Below are 6098 nucleotides of genomic sequence, written 5' to 3'. Positions count from 1 at the left end.
CTTCAGTTATGTTGCTCTTACCTAAAGCCCTGCATCTGCTTCTGTTGAGGCCAGCGTTAAGAACCCAGAGACTAAAAAAAGGCCTTGTTCTTGTCTGTTGCAGTGTAACTCCTACTGACCTTGGTAACAATGACAGGTACTCTGCATTTCTCAGGACTGCATCTGCAGTTTCACAAGAGGGAAAAAATACCTTTAAAAGATCATGTGAAACCCTGCTTACTGAAAGGCAACAGTTTATTTGCTAGCAAAGCAACCCTCATTGATCAAGTTGGAATTAACTGGTTTAATTTTGTCATCAGGTTGTTTTGGGGGTTTGTCTTTTTTTAAACAAACTGCTATGACATACAGAAAAATAATACAAGAAAAATATTTTACTACCTTCCAGAAATTAGCTTTGATTTACTCTTGGAAGATAAACGTGGTTGGTATGTTTTCTCAGGATATCCTCTATCTGTTTCTGTGTGTTGGTTTTAAACATATCTGAATTAAAAGGGATTTTAATCTCTTGTCTCTTCTGTGAAATTAGACTGTACACAAGTAATTATGACTGCTCTTCATAGTTTGCTGTTCTAGCATAGCCATAAAATATATCAACGTTATGTGTATATATTAATGACTATTTGATGACAGACACTTTAGATTATATATTTAAGCAGCCATGTCAAAACTTTAAAGGTAGATGGCTTCAAAAGTAACAGCATAATCATAATACTTGCAAACTATTTTACAAGCAAACCGTGGCCTCAGCACAGACCTCTCATCCTTACCAGCAGTCTGAAATCCACCTTTTCTTTAAAGAACCCAAATTACATTTGTTTTGCCATTGCTTGTTTTCCTCTTACCAAGATGTATTTAAATAATGACAACTACCTGTGACTCAGTCTTCACCATTCATCTCAGAGAAAAGCAGCCTTGGTACTGTACCTCCAAGTTGTATCCTCATTGGTCTGAACTTGTGTCGCATTGCGCACAGCAAGCACGATCTACTCATTCTGAGAGACTGAACATTTCACAGCTGGTATTGTTGGTTTCCCCCTGGGACTGCCTCACTGTTCAGAATGACTTTTCTTCACGTAATATATCCCTTGTACATGTTCCTACTGCATTTTTTCTTTCTGCCTTTTCGCCAGTTTATAACAGCATTGTGGGAATAGCCATGAAATAAAAAGCTTAATGTACTGATTTGCAGTCCCAAGGGGAATTTACATTAGAAGTGAAGTTGTTATTATTTCCTGAAAAGTGGTGTTATCTTCCTTTTTATTATTATTATGCTATTCCTATGATAATATGATGTTCCATGTAAATTTTCATGTGCTGGCATGCCTACAAGTTAATAGTGTAATAGAATGCTCAGCTCTCAACATTAGGGTGTTTTTAAGGTGAATTGCATTACACATGCCATCTCTTTGCAGAAAGAATATGGGGTTTGGCAAAGCTACCTGCTGAGCAACATAATAAGATTTTTGTACAAAGTACAAGTTACTGATTATTATTGTATTTTATTTTTCTATGATTTCCTAAGAGGCATTATCAGGTCTTACAGATGGGGTAAGCCTGTTTATTAAGATATTTATTAGCAAATAAAAGTTACAGTACTGGTGGTTATTTTTGAGTTAATGGTGTTTGTTTTGCCTTAAATTACTAATATAATGATACACAGTGAAGCCTGTCATACATGATCATGCAAAAAAAAAACCAGATGCTTAACACAGGGTGGTGTACTAATAAAGATGGACCGGCAATATGTTCTAACACTTGAGATGCTTCAGGGTGTTGTGTTTTTTCAGCTAAAGAATGCTTAATCACAGTGACCTCTTCTGTCCTTACCACTGAGCATTTACGCTCCGATAAATGCCTTGTCAAAATACACATACAGTTCATAACATCAGGAAAAAACGTACACATTCAAAGCTCCAAACAAAAGCACACTCTCCTGCTTCAGAAACGCTGGGAATATGAATTTTAACTAGATTTTGATGTGCTATCAAGATTCTGCTGTACCGTTTGCCCTCCTTGTGGCAGTTCACTGAGCCATGCAATTCCTTCTCTATTTTTTTTTTCAACACTCTTAATGATAAATGCAATTTTAAAACTGATTGTACTATTTAAATAACGCTAGGGCAGGCAATACACAGTGATTTACAAATAAGTGTTTGCCATATGTAATAATCAGACCCTACCTCAAAAAGTTTAAGGTTATAATTAGGCTTTAGTTTCATAACATCACATACATGCAATACAAAACTGAACAAGCGTGTGTAGATTATAGGAAATGAATGTCACACGTCCACAGTCTATTACATCCTGCATATTTTACATGGCAAGAGCTTTCTCACTAAGGACTGTAAGGTTTAACATAGTGTATATAATGAGGAATGAGTATTTCAATTTAGATAAGGTTACAGAAATGCCTTTGCCATTCTTTGTTCTTAATTGATTTCAATATAAAAACATAGGAGATGACACCCTCCTCTAACGCATACTTACACCACAACCACATGAGCTTTTAGGAAGTGTTTCAACCCAGGATTTCACTGTGAGATTCATGCTAATTACTTTAATAGCATCTCATTTTAGTCAGAACCCTTCTGGTACACGGAAATCATGAAATCATTATTACAATTTACCTCAAACCTTTATGGAAGCAACAGTAAGAATTAGAAAGCCAAATGACAGACAAAATGTTTGTAGTATTTTTACCTTTGAAGTTTAATGTAAAGTACATTGCAACATCGCTCTCAAACAGGCATTTCCACTGCTCTCACTCCTCGTCCCAGGACACCAGTTGAGGCAGCGGACTGAAAGCTCCTTCAGCACACATGAAACTAGATTAGTTTTCCAGACTGAGGGTGTAGTTCCATGAAAGCAAATTGCTTCTTTGAGCCAAGGAGCGGTACGGGCCATCTTTTGGGAAGCAGAGGCAGAACCGTGCCCTCCACCCCGTCACTCTTTGAAGCAATCGAAGACCGCTTGTTTTTGTTCAAAAGTGAAGGGCAAACCCAAAAACACGCTTAAAATTTGGAATGACAGAAATACCAGATTGTAGTGAGGGGAGCATAAGGTACTGAGATGCTCTTCCCTGCCTTGACCCCTGGCTTGACCATGCAGGGTCTAATTAGGGCCTGCAGTATAGGGTTATCAGTCCAAACACTGATACATCCAACACATCTTATGAGCTCAGAGTGAAGATAACTCACACAACCGTTGCAGTTAAGCAGAGATGCAGTCTTTGTAACTGCATTTGATAATTGCAGCAGCACAGGAAGTTGCAGCAGTCACTTCTACAGAACTGGGAACGATTTTGGCAGCTGAATACATCATAAAGAGACCAGGGTTTAGTTTATATGTGTCCCTGCTTGGAGCTCATTTTAAGGAACTGAAGTTTGTGCTGCAGACCTAGAACCAGTCCGACTGCTACAACAAACTACCTAAGCGCGTTTCTAGCCGCTGTCCCCCGTCTAAACAAGGTGCCATGTTCCCAAATCCCCGCTGCTGCAGTTACCGAAGTGACAGACGGACTTCAGACTTTCCCTCAACACTGTGCTCCACCAAACTGCCCGCTTAATAACTGGAGTTGCTGTGAACACCCTTGGTGGTGTTTATTAGACTTTTCTTCATACATTAGCTGTAACTCCCAAGCGGATTTATCTCTTGTAGACCAAGAAAGGAGCGGGGGTCAGAAAAACACTCCGCAGGCGCTGGATACAGAGGATGAAAGGGATGCTCTGCGTTTGCGTGCGACTCCTGCCCGGTGCAGGCGACAGGCGCCGGGCACAGCGGACACGGTAACACGCAAAGGTGCCTCAGAACATGAGGGTTCCCCCCCCCCACATGGAGCCTTGTCTCCCCTCACAGGCCGGCACCTCACGGCTCAGGCCCCTGAGCTCGCCGGAAGGAGCGCGGTGCTGAGGGCGGGCTGGGAGGCGGAGCTCGGCCTCGCCGGGGAAGGGATTGGCGGGGCGGCGGTTTCCTCGGCAACGGTTCAGGCGGCGGCGGCGGCGGTTGTTGGCGGCGGCCGGGCCGGGCCAGGCCGACATCTCGGTGCGCCGAGGTCTGTGCTGCGGCCGCGGGGGAGCCGGAGGTGGCGGGGGCTGCTTGGGCGGCCCTGGCTTCCTGTCGGGAGCTGTGGGCGAGGGAGCTCGCACCTCCTGGCGGTTGCTGCGGCAGCCGGAGGTGGCCTTGCCTGGTGAGGTTCGGGGCCTCGGGGCAGGAGCGCCCGCTGCCAGGGGTGATGCTGAGGGGGGCTCGGCGGAGGGAAGGGGAGTCCCATCGTGAGCGGCCCGGCCGCCCCGGGGCTTCCCTGCTCCGGTCCCATGCGCTTGGAGGGGGGGAGGACGGACGGACGTGCTGGGCCGCGGGTACCGAGTGCGGTGGGACTCGGTGGTCCTGAGGAACAAAACAAAGTATAGCTAGAGTTTTAAATGATGCCGATCGAAAAGAGCCTTCTGTGGGTGGCTTGGGCAGCTTTGGTCTCTCACCGTTTTCATTTAAATTAAATGGACTTCTAGTATCGTTTAGTTTGGAAGGGGCCTCTGCAGGCTGTCTGCTGTGATCGCTGCCTCAAAAACTCAAACCCCACGGTGTGTGTAGCACTCTGCAGCCTGAGGCTTTCGGCGCAGCGTGCCCGATAATGGGGTTGGTGGATTGCGGTGTCTTGATTTGAGCAGGCTGTGCCCGGCCGAGCATCCCGCAGGGGAGGAGTGTGCAGCAGGTCACCGCTTGTCGGCACGCTGTCCATCCCTGGCTTGTTTTCAGGGGGCTGGCTGCCTGGTTAGTCACAAGTGATCATCACTGATGCCTCAAACTCATGGGGTTTGATAACGAGTTCCTGGACCGGACTCTTATCTTAAATGATTTTAGGATATGGCTAATATATGCTATATAGCACAGTAGGCTAAACATGAGCTGGCAGAGAAAGGAACCTGTGCCAGCTGTAACTGCTGTAACCTCACAGCTGAGGAAAAGAATGAGGAAAAAGGGAGAGGGCAGGAAGTCAAGGGTACATTTTTCCTGCTGCACCCTTATCCAAATGACTTTGCTGACTGTTTCGGAAAACTACTAGAAAAAAAAATGGCTGTAGTTAAAACGTTGCTAGAAACTTGTCAAAGTACGTGTATTTGGGCTTTTAGGTTTGACAGTGAAGTCCTGGTAGTATCTTTCAAGTGCTTACATTTTCTCCTTTTTCATTTTAAGAGTACTTGCAAGGTATTTTTCTGGACCTTGTAATCTAGACTGTCTAGCTAAGTCTCTTGATTGGACTAGAAAGCAGTGTGTCTTGGAGCAGGGTTTTGTCAGGTTAATTTGCTAATAAACAGTAAGCCTTAATCTGCCTCCAGAGTTGTATATTAAAAAGGGAGTGGGGCATAAAACACAGGGAGTTAGAAGGAAAAGAATTACTGTTTTTTTCTTTGAAGGAATTGCTATAACCAATATTGGGGTTGTTTAATCCAGTGACAGCAGCGTGTGCTGTTACATACGTAGCCGTTCTTTACTCTTGAATCAAAATCAGTAGATAAAACCTTAAAAAGGATCTGTATTAAAAAGGAAAACAAAATCATAGTGTAAGCAAAAGTGATGGCTTATGGGACTTTATTAAATTCAAAGATTTTTAAATTATTTCTATTAAAATGCAGTAAATAATCATTTTAAAATCAGTTACTGAAGAAGTGAGACCAAACGTTTGTTATCGACCTTTTTTCCTCGTCCTCCTCCTACTATGATTTCTGGGGTGATTAACACCATGATCTGAGTTGTCCACTGCTGTGTGTTCTGTTATTGATGGAAGATGCAGCTTTCACCAATGCTCAAAAATCCTCAGGCATTCATTAAATGCTTTACTATTGAATGTGTCACAAGCATTTCAGCTGTTTGATTGCTGAAATTACAGTTCATTCAGGGTAGACAAGGGTTATCTTCTTTGCCAAGTATGTTCAGCCAGGTACTGTAAGGGAATGCGTGATGTAAGCAGCTTGGAATATGCTACTGCCAGGTAGCTTCAGTCAGTGTCTGGGCAGGAGCAGGAGCTTGGCATCTACTTGACATGAGGGTGAATGTTACTGAGTCTGGCTTCATGTCTGTTGGATCTGTTATAATCAGTT

The sequence above is a fragment of the Pezoporus wallicus genome, unplaced genomic scaffold, assembly GCF_028554395.1.
Source record: "Pezoporus wallicus isolate ANWC-B61680 ecotype Strahan unplaced genomic scaffold, APGP_CSIRO_Pwel_v1 contig_6814, whole genome shotgun sequence".
Classification (NCBI taxonomy): Eukaryota; Metazoa; Chordata; class Aves; order Psittaciformes; family Psittacidae; genus Pezoporus; species Pezoporus wallicus.
Note: the sequence above shows the minus strand (reverse complement) of the source record.